Source organism: Mus caroli, chromosome 6, assembly GCF_900094665.2.
Source record: "Mus caroli chromosome 6, CAROLI_EIJ_v1.1, whole genome shotgun sequence".
Classification (NCBI taxonomy): Eukaryota; Metazoa; Chordata; class Mammalia; order Rodentia; family Muridae; genus Mus; species Mus caroli.
Genome location: NC_034575.1, coordinates 18,449,823 through 18,460,356, shown reverse-complemented (window position 1 = coordinate 18,460,356; position 10,534 = coordinate 18,449,823). Strand labels below are relative to the sequence as shown.

General features: G+C 41.6%; 1 pseudogene; it reads right to left on the bottom strand.

Annotated features, from left to right (window-relative positions):
- Positions 1-6,147: 6,147 nt before the first annotated feature.
- LOC110296521 overlaps positions 6,148-10,534 on the bottom strand; it is a 52,484-nt pseudogene continuing 48,097 nt past the window's right edge.

Here is a 10,534-nt window from a genome sequence, read left to right as displayed (position 1 = left end):
AACAAACTTTAAGACTTAGTATTCTTTAGCTAAAAACCCCTGTTTCCAACTTTCTCATCCACACTCTTGGGTGTTTTGTTTTGTTTTGTTTGTTTGGTTGGTTTTTTTTGTTTTGGTTTGTTTTAAAACCAGCTTTTGATTACTAAGCCTTCTGATTTGACTGGAACGTTTACCATAGGCAAATAGTCTGTCCCTATGCTTGTACCTTTGGGCAAGGTTATGAAATGTGGTCCAACTCTGAGGCAGAAGATGTGTGTCCAACAGAAATACAACTTTGGCATGGGTCTTCTGGTAGATTTGCGGTAAAAAGGCAAGGATCTTCTATCTAGAGGCTGTATTATGTGTATTGCCACCATTCTGAAGACACATACTGACTAGTGCATAGCTGGCAAAGTGTGCCTCGTGTTTTTAGATGTGTACAAATGTTTATAGCCGAATGTACTTCCATTCAAGGAGGAGACATGGATGAAAACCAAACCGTGGCGGGTGCCAGGTCCTTGAAATGCTTTAAGTGTTAATCAGCAGCTCCGCTGTGCGCTGGAGCTCGGCTGTTTTCTAACTGCAAGTCTCTCCTGTTTTCTTGCCAAAACAGTGAAACAACTGCTAAAGACTTTAATTAAGAGGGGTAATTAGTTCAGATTTATCAAAGCCGGGTTGTTATACTATTAGCTGCTCAGTAGAAGCTGCCAGACAAACCCACAGCCCTGCACAGAAGTCTCGCGGTAGCAGTCCATGTCCTGGGGGTGAGGCTGCTGAGGGTGGGAGGGTAGGGTGGCTATAGAGGTTCCCGCACAGAGGTCACAGTCCCCAGTGCCTTGAGCCCCGAATGGGTGCGTGAGACTAGACTCCTCCTGGAGTTCGTGTCCCAAGAACACAGCCAGGTTCCACACAGCAGACTCAGTCTCCTGAGAGCCAAGTACTGTCTTCTTAGAGCAGATGACCTTGCGGGTCCAGGATCACCCAAGAGTTGCTGGGTCGCACTTATGCCTCACTTTAGACCTTGTGCTGGTTGGGGGTGAGCAGAGGGCTGCTGCAGAGGCCCAGCGTCAACTTTCTAGGTAACTGGAATTCCCACTTCAATCAAGGTCTCAAAGGGCACACTTTTCAGGGTACCAAGAATGGGCTAGGAGCTGAAAGGTGACAAAGGAGCCCTTGGGTGTTCTCAGCAGAGGGGTGTTAGAGTTCCTTTGGGACCCGCAAATGAAACCCTGCCTGGAAGAGAGATGGGGGGGGGGTGAGGAAGGGGGAGTGGTCGGGCATGTTGAACTGAGCTGAACTTGCAGGGTTCCGGAGAAGGGCAACAGGGTTTTAAGGTCCAAGTTCCCAGGGTTTGCCCCAATGGACACATTCAATGCAAGTGCGAACAAGCAGCTCCATGAGATCAAATCCGCACGTTTACACACTCCTATCTCTTCACACACACCCAACTCTTCACACCCCACTTTCAACCCATGTTAGGTTTGACTTAACGTTAGAAAGCGTTAGAAATTCTAGTTAGATCCGTGTCTTTATGAATATGGTATCCAACTCTATCTTCTCCTTCGGAACGTTGAGCACATTCCCTCATAGTTGCTAGTGCAGCAGAGTATATATATTGAGAAATGTCTCCTAGGTGACAGGCAACAGCCTTTTCAAAGTAGCCTCCTCCTCGGATCCTGAAAGCATTTGTTCTTTTGAGGATGAAGACTGAGATCAGAGGCCCTTATAATTTGCCTTGTATACATTTTAAGTTTAAGGGCAAATTACAGCCTTTGCTCCTCGAACTTATCCTCAATTAGTATTCAGACGTATTCTCAAAACTTAGTGTGAAACGTCCTTTAGACATTTAGGTGAGGCTATTGTTCTGTGGTGGAAAACCAAATGAACATTGTTGAGGAAAGTATCTAAACTGCGGGATACTTCTTGTGAGGTCATATTTATATGTGCATTTCCATCTCCTAACCCACACCAATATGCTTTGGCATACTAAATAAAGAAGTGTCTCGCCAAAGAAATGAATATGTTTGTGATGTTGAAAGAAGAAAGGGGAGAGGAAAGAAGAGGGGGTGTGTGGAGGAGGAGAGGGAGGGAGAGAGAGAGAGTGCGAGCAAATAGAGGCTAGATTCAGTAGAGGATCTGTAGCATGGAATGACTTTGTCTAAGGTTGTCTGTAAATGCTGCAGTATTTCCAGTGAGGTTTGAAGGGGGGAAATGGCTGTCTGTTAAGCTTAGAGGTTTGAACAACCTGTATTGTTGGTGATTATACAGAGACCAAAAGAAAATTCTCTCAAATTAAGTACTCAAGAGAAGCCCTTGTCAGAAGATCAGTGAACTTTGATTTCTGACAAAGCTCTGTGAAGTTACCCTAACCAAGGAGCATGTCTTTAAGGCAGTGCTAAGTCAAGGATTAAGTTTTTTGGGGGGGAGGGAACTTGGTAAGTCGGGACACTTAACCAATAGCCAGTGGAAGACCTCACAATTCTGTTTCTGGTAAATATTGAAAGATGACTCTATCCATAGGACCTCTATCCATGTGAGCTTACAAAGATTTTAATTCCTACTCATAGAAAACATGTGTGCAGCAAAATTTGGCTTTGTTGAAACTCATCTTCGTTAGGCTATGTATTAGCTAACAATTTTTCCATGTTTCCTGAGGTCTGAGGCCAGTGTTCAGATTCAATACTAGAAGAAAAATAATAATAAAAGAATGGCTTCTCTTCAACTTGGTACAGAGAAAGACAGTTTGGACAGGTGCTGGGATGGATTTTTGAAAGTTGCGATCCTTTGGGACTAAGTTTTTTTTTTTTTTTTTTTTGCTCAGTATTTGGAAATTAAAATGCTATAAGGCAGAATTAACAATGTAAGTGGTTAAACCCTACTTACTTAATATAGAACCCAAACAGATTTCCAAAAACCTCCCTTTAAGGATGATAATAATTTCTCCAAGCTTCCAAAAGTGTGACGTATGAGCAAATTTCTGGATTTTTTGTTTTGTTTTGTTTGTTGTTGTTCTTTGATTATTATTTTTTGCTATGCCATGCTAAAATGAGATTACTTTCTATGATGGATAGTTTTGTCAATTTGACCCAAGCTAACGTCACCCTAGAGGAGGGAACCCAATTAAGAAAATGCCTCCATAAGATACAGATGCAGGCAAGTCAATAGGGCATTTCCTTAATTGGTGATTGATGGGAAAGACCCGGCCCATTGAGAGTGGTGCCATCCATTCCTGTGCTGATGTTCTGAAGAAGTCATGGGGAGCAAGCCAGTAAGCAGCACTCATCCATGGCCTCTGCATCAGCTCCTGCTTCCAAGTTCCTGACCTGTTTTAGTTCCTGTCCTGACTTCCTTCAATGATGAACAACAATGTGGAAGTACAAGTCCGATAAACCCTTTCCTTTCCAACTTGCTTTTTGGTCATGGTGTTTCATCACAGCAATAGAAAACCTAACTAAATCACTTACCCATAAGAAGTTATTTGATTTTATTCACATTAACTAAAAACTGAAAAGTTGAAGGTATTTTGCTATTAATTTCATTCCTTTTAGGAATTAATGCATATTTCTATTGCAGCTCCAGAGCAAAGCAAAAATAAATAACAATAGACACACTGGGCAGCTGGACTTGTGATAACTCCAAAATTGGCAATTTAAGCATCTCACTTCATTCAATGGGGAAAAAGTCTGGTATCTTTATGACCTTGCTGGGGGAAAAAAATCCCTCTATTGTTATATTTGTCTTCAATTTTATGGCATGCTATAATGGAATTCTAGGAAAAGTCAAAACTCATCACACCACAGCACAGGAACAAAGTGATCTCAAATAATAACTAGATACAGTTTCTGTTAAGACTGGGGTGGGATTCATGTCAAATGGAAGCCATTGCTATTGGTCTCCCTGAGGTTAAATTGCTAAGTAAAGGTGGAACAAAACTCTTCTGATACAACTCTCCTGGATTACTTTTCTGTCAAACAAACACATGTGATTCACGGGCACTAAGTTGTAGGAGCAAGGAGAGTGAGCATCCAGCATCCTAACAGGTCTAGACACGTATCTCAAATGGAAGAGGGCACGTCAAACTTGTTTTAAGTCTGTTCTTGATAGTCATAGTAGACTTTTCTTCCTCTCAGAGAAATTTGAACCAGTGTGTGGTCCCCTAGTCATAAGAACACATAAAACAACATCTTTTGATGGCTCAGAATAGAAATGCCATTGATTAGTCAAATGGAATCAAACCCAGAGTGTATGTATCTGTCAGCTTGAGCTACTATAAAAGCAACAAATAAACAACATCAGCCACAACAAATGCAGCAGGGGGACTGCTTGACCCTTAATGGGCTTTGTGCTTGTTATTTATTTACTTGTTTTTTTTTTTTTTTTCAACTTTACAGGAACTAGGATCCTCTGGAAAGAGAGAACTCCACTTGATAAAATGCTTTCATCAGATTGGCTTACAGATAAGTAGGTATGTTTTGTTTGTTTGTTTGTTTTTTGGTTTGGGTTTTTTTCATCAACGATTGGTATAGGAGGGCCCAGCCTACTGTGGGCAGTGCCACCCCTGAACAAGTGGTCAGAAAGGTAGTACAACATAAGGTTGGGAAGCTGGCCCGGGAAGCAGCACTCCTCCAAGGCCTCTGCCTCAGTTCCCATCTCCAGGCCCCTGCCTTGAGTTTCTGCCCCAACTTCCTTCAGTGATGGAGGATGACATAAAAAGATTAGACAAGATGAAGCCTTTCCTTGGACAGCTGGACATCTCTATCAACTCTACCCAGGCTCAGGGAATATCACAAAAGAGAAAGCAGGAAGAATGTAAGAGCCAGAGGACTGAAAGATGTGTAGCAAAAACAAAAAACAAACAAATAAAACACCAAAATAACCTTCTAGACAAGAAGGCTATTGCACTCATGAACCCGGGACAGCTACAGTTCTCTGTACAAGAACTGCAGACGAAAGGGTTCATCACTTTTATGTCATGAGTAGGGAAGGTGCCCATGAGCTCCCATCCCTCCTTTAGGGCCATCCGGCAGTTAGTATTTGCTGATGGACAGTGCCATTGTCTTCAATGCTGCAAGTAGCCACTGGGAAGTTGCCTGTGTTTTCAGTAAGCTCCTACCCACTCTCATGCAAGCAGTCTAATTAAACTCAGCTGGTCACACACATAAACAAGGCATGAAATTAGGAGGAGGATTTATTGGGGGAGAGAGGAATAAAAGGGAGAAAATTTCTAAAATTGTATACATGTTAAAAACTGTCAGACAACTTTTAAAAACACTCTATGTGTGGCTTGGATAGCTGAAATTCATTTTCTCATCATTCTAGAGGCCGAAATCTTTGGTAAGTATGTCATGACACTTTTTTGGAGAGCCCGTCTCTCTTTCTTCTTCCCTCCCCACTCTTTCCAGTGTCCCTCATTATCCTGCAGCTGGTCAAGTAGACCAGGTGCATAGAAAAGGAACATCAAGAATATGCATGCCCCTACCTCCCAAGTTCTGGGATTTTTTAAGTATACACAAATAGTTGCTGCTGCTGCTGGTGGTGGTAAATGCTGTCTGTATTCACAGAGAGACACAGTGTAGTCTCTGAGCCCAATATATAGAGAAAGGGAAACATCTAGAAATCTATGCACCAACACAGAGAGGCCTAGCACCCCCAGCTTCCAGCAGAGCCAAGAGAGCTTTAGGCCTTTCCTTTCCCCCACAGAGCATATGGGTGTTGTTGAATCCAGTTTTTGAGACAAGAAAGGATAAAAGTGAACTTGGAACAGAGAAGTTGAGATATTTTACTCCTGGTATTTTGCTCAAGATATCTACCCCCCCCCTGTCCCCCGCAATGAGAATCGAGATGTTGAGAAGAGAAAGACCTCAAAAACAGGGTGATGGCACAAGAGGGATGGAAGGAATGACTGCAACTTGCTCTCAGGAACTAGAGAAAAATTTTTTTAAAATAGGAGGAAAATTGAAAAGAAGGTTAGAATCCATCAGTTTTCTATGCTCGTCATTCTTGCTTTTATCTTCCCCCTTCATCTTCTTCACCTCCATCCTTATCCCTTTCTTCATCAATATCTTCTTTATCATCACCTTCTACCGCTCCATTATCCATATCAGGAACCAAAGAGCACTGCAAGGGATTCGATGACTTCTCCTGACATCTACACCTGCAGCAGTATGGTCAGTAATGCTCTGGCTCTTCATGCAGCAGCTTCCTGGTGGCCTGATTCTGTGTTTGCCTTGAGCCCTTTGGCAAATCCTTTCCAGGTTTTCATTTGATTCCAGTGGGCTTTGAAGGTGGACCACCACTCCCATTCAGATGAAATTCTTTGGAGAGAATTTTATTTGCAAAGTAAGGATTTTCATCAAAATAAAAATCTACCTCCAACAGATAGGCACGGCCTCCGGTTGAGGGATGGGAGCACCCACCCATCTTAAAGATTTTAACACAGAAATGATGCAGTCCAGAGGAGGAAAAGGGACACAAAATAGAGCAGAGACTGAAAGAAGTCCCACCTGGGGATCCATCCTGTCTGTGGATACCAAACCCTACACTGCTGCTGTGGTTAAGAGGCCAGGCATTTGTTGACAGGAACAAACCACATTGGTGTGGTTGCTGGGGCCAGCAACTGACCAATGCAGATGTGGATGCTTGGAGCCAACCATCAGACTGAGTTCAGGGACCCCGTGGGGGAGCTGCGGATGGAATAGAAGAGCATAGCAGGATGTAGGAAGAACAACATAGGCTGTCCGGACCACCCAGTTCTCCCAGAGACAATACCACCAACCAAGGAGTGCACAGGGAGGGAATCCATGACTCCTGATACATATGTAGCAGAGGATGGCCTTGCCTGACAGCAATGGCAGGGGAGGCCCTTGATCCTGTGGAGGTTTGATGCCCCAGTGTAGGGGATTAGTGGAGTGGTGGGGTGCAAGAGGGTGGGTGGGTGGAGGAGCACCCTCATGGAGGCAAAGGGGAGGGAGGACAGGGTGGATGAGGGTTGGGTGGCTTGTGAAGGGGTAACCGGGAAGTGAGATATCGTTTGAGATGTAAACAAATGGAATAATTAATTGAAAACATGAAAAGATACTTTAGAAATATTAAACTAGTTTATCCTCTTAAAAAAATTCATCCAGATAGTGGCAGTGCACGCCTTTAATCCCAGCACTTGAGAGGAAGAGGTAGATAGATCTCTAAGTTCGAGGCCTCCCTGGTTTTACAGAGCCAGTTCCAGGACTCTCAGGGCCACACAGAGAAACCCAGTCTCGGAAAAATAAAAACAAACGAAAATCTCTTCTGTAACCTGTTTTTTTGTGTCTTCAAATTCCATCACTTCAAGTCTAGTCAAATAATGCCAGGCCTCTTCATCCTCCTCCCCAAGCAGGAACAGTTGTGGATGGTTGGCAAATGTTGTTAGCCAAAAGTTTGGAATTTTGGTGATCAATTCTGACCTCTTCTGAAAAAAAAAATTGTCAGTGGAGTTTGTTACACTTTTGTTCTACTTTCAAAATTTCTCCATTGGCTTGTTCATTAAGTCTATCTCATTCTGTGATTCATCCGGATGTTCAATTGCTTCTTGTGGTTCATATTCTCCCTTCAACACGCAGGGCAGGGAGAGCCTGATCAGTCCTCGAGCTTTGAGGCAGGAACCAATCTGAGATTCTTCAGTTGAGTCAGGAATGCAGATTGATGTTTCAGGGCCGTGGCCAGAAGCCAGGTGTGTGTGTGTGTGTGTGTGTGTGTGTGTGTGTGTGTGTGTGTGTATGCCACATCAAGTAAGTGGTGGGCACCCCATGCTCACAATAGGAAGAAACTCACAAGCACTCACAACTGAGTGTTTTGAGATTTGTCAAACAAAAAAAATTGTTTTACAAGATTTATTTATTTTATGCATGTGAGTGGTTTTTGTTTGTTTGTTTGTTTGGTGCTTGCAGGTAGGTATCTATGCCACATGTGTGCCTAGACCTTAGTGTTCAGAAAAGAGTCTTAAGTCCCCTGGAATTGGAGTTATAGTTGATTGTGAGCCAATATGTGGGTGCCAGGAATTGAATATTGATCTTCTGCAAAAGCAACAAACGTTCTCAACCTTTGAGCTGTCTCTCCAGCCAAGGGGTTTTGAGGATTTAGCTCCAGTCTAAATAAGCCAACACCACAAGGGCTTTCTTTCTGGTTGGCCTAAGATTTTCTTTTGACTTAAAATGCATAAAATTGTAATATTTTCCTTAATCTTTGAGAACATTGTGGGACATCTGGGTTGTTTCCAGCTTCTGGCTATCACAACTGAACATATTGGAACACATGCCTCTGTGGCATGGTGGGGCATCTTTTGCATATACTCCCAAGAGTGGTATAGCTAGGTCTTCAGGTAGATCTATTTGTAATTTTATGAGGAATCTCCAGATTAATTTCCAGAGTGGTTGTTTCAGTTTGCAATCCCACCAGCAATGGAGAAGTGCTCCTCTTCCTCCATATCCTATCCAAAATGAGGTTTTGATCTTAGCCATTCTGATTGGTATAAAGTGGAATCTCAGGGTCATTTTGATTTGCATTTCTCTGATTACTAAGGACTTTGAACATTTCTTTAGGTGCTTCTCAGCCATTCGAGATTCCTCAGTTGTGAAATCTCAGCTTAGTTCTATACCCCATTTTTAATTGGGTTGTTTGGTTTTTTTAGTAATTAGCTTCTTGAGTTCTTTAAATATATATTGGATATTAGTCCTCTATCAGATGTGGGGTTAGTGAAGATTTTTTTCCCAATCTGTAGGTTGCTGATTTGTCTTATTGACTATGTCCTTTGCCTTACAGAAGCTTTCCACTTTAATGAGGTCCCATTTATCAATTCTTGATTTTAGGGCATGAACTATTGGAGTTCTGTTTAAGAAATTTCCCCCTGTGTCAATGAGTTCAAGACTCTTTCCCACTTTCTCTTCTATTAGATTCAGTGTATCTGGGTTTATGTTGAAGTCCTTGATCCACTTGGACTTGCTTTGTGCAAAGTGACAAATTTGTCTATTTTCATTTTTCTATATACAGACAGCCAGTTAGACCAGCATCGTTTATTGAAGATGCTTTCTTTTTTCCGTTGTATATTTTTGGCTTCTTTGTCAAAGATTAAGTGTTTGGTTTTATTTCTGGGTCTTCAATTCTATTCCATTGATCAATGTGTCTATTTCTGTACCAGTACCATGCAGTTTTAATCACTATTGCTCTGTAGTAAAGCTTGAGGTCAGGGATGGTGATTCTCCTAGCCGTTCTTTTATTGTTAAGAATTGTTTTTGCTAGTCTGGGTTTTTTGCCTTTCCAGATGAATTTGAGAATTGCTCTTTCCATGTCTTTGAAGAATTATGTTGGGTTTTTGATGGGGATTGCATTGAATCTATAGATTGCCTTTGGTAGGATGGCCACTGTTATTATGTTAATTCTGCCAATCCATGTGCATAGGAGACCTCTCCATTTTCTGAGATCTTCTTCAATCTCTTTCTGATCCTATAACCCTGCTCCTTTCAGATGCACCTCCCACCTCTGGTCCCCTCCCAACTTTGTGTCTTCCTACTCCATTTTATTTATTTTAAAATTATTTTATACAATGCATTTTGAGGGGACAGAAGCACTGAGCCCATACTAATGGATGGCACATTCTAAAAGTGTGGTTTACAAAGCTTTCAGGCATCATGGATTTATGTTTTGTTGTTGTTGTTTGTTTGTTGCTGTTGTTGTTTTGTTCTGCTTTGTTTGAGTTTTCCAGACAGGGATTCATGATGTAACTCTTGTTGCGCTGTCACTCTCTATATTGACCAGGCTGGCCTCGAATTCACAGAGATCTGCCTGCCTTTGTCCTCCAAGTGCTGGGATTAAAGGTGTACTCCATCACTACCTGGCTGACTTTATATTTTGTTATTGGTTTTATTGTTTTTTCGTTTTTCAAAATAAAATTTAGAGGACAGCATATACAACGCAGCAGCCCAGCTTGCTCAACATATACATTTCACATAGCAGAAAATTTAAATGACCTTACAGTAGGTGAATGAGTGTGTCACAAAAATTTCCCCCAAATACTTATGGATCCTTCATGTCATTTTTACATTATCTTATAAATATGATTCAAGGATTACTATCATTGAAATCTAAACATCTTTTGAAACATTCACATACATGAAGGTAAAACAAATGCTGTAGAAGGATTTGAAGTAGAAGGAGAGAATCTTTTTTAAAAAAATATTTTATGTTGGTATTGTTTGGAGGTGTAGCAGTAAATTAATACAGCACTATAAGAAACTAATACTGCATTTGAACAGTAATGAGGAATAGTGTAGATGGATATCACTAGAAAAAGAATTTTAAATTACTAGTTGACAATTCATATCTGTGGATCTTGATCATATCCACCTCGACTCCCTCGACTCCCTCTCCTAACACCTTGGACATTCCTAACACCAACCTCCCACCTCCGTCATGTCCCATTTTGTTTTATTTTATTATTTTACTTTGTAACTGACAGAGTCTGACTAATTTTGCCTGCTGTAAAGTTGACCGATCTTGTGCAGCTACCTTGCTCTTTTTTTTTTTT